This window comes from Chrysochloris asiatica, unplaced genomic scaffold (assembly GCF_000296735.1).
Source record: "Chrysochloris asiatica unplaced genomic scaffold, ChrAsi1.0 scaffold00374, whole genome shotgun sequence".
Classification (NCBI taxonomy): Eukaryota; Metazoa; Chordata; class Mammalia; order Afrosoricida; family Chrysochloridae; genus Chrysochloris; species Chrysochloris asiatica.
In genome coordinates this window covers 1,812,949-1,813,572 of record NW_006408892.1, presented here as the reverse complement: position 1 = coordinate 1,813,572, position 624 = coordinate 1,812,949, and positions in this window count along the sequence as shown.

Here is a 624-nt window from a genome sequence, read left to right as displayed (position 1 = left end):
TCGGACATTGTTTCGTTCTGCTGTGCGTGGGGTCGCTATGGGTCGGTTCTGACTCGATGGCACCTGACAACAACAAAAACAACATAAAGGTAAGAAAGAAGTGACAAGCTTACAAGAGAGAGCCTAGTTCCAGACAGGGCAGAGGAAGATAGAATCACTGCTGTATGATTTCCAATCTTTTGGGACCAGGCTGGCGAAAGGAAATGGGGATAAGACTCTTGTGGTACAATAGTGAATAATTGCCGTCAGGACTGACTGTGAGGCTAGGAAATATAGGGGTAGATGTTTTTTTTACAAAAGGAGAGTGATTGATTTTGCAGCCCAGGAGCAGAGGTCCCTGGAATCATCAAGTGAGAAAAACGGAGAGCAGGACCCTACCCAGAAAGGCAGTGATGCCAGGGATGGAGACAGAGTGGACAGATGGAGTGGCTGGGGACACTGGATTCAGGGAGGGAGAAGGGTTGTGTGCTGGAGGCCGGGGAGCGGGCCTGTGTGGTGTACCCTTTGGTTATTTGATGATGCCTGGAGGGAATTATAATCATTGCAGTGAAATGAAATAGGATAGGATGAGTGTAAAGCTCCAATGTAAACCTCACAATGAAAACTTAAAAAAAAAAAAAAAAA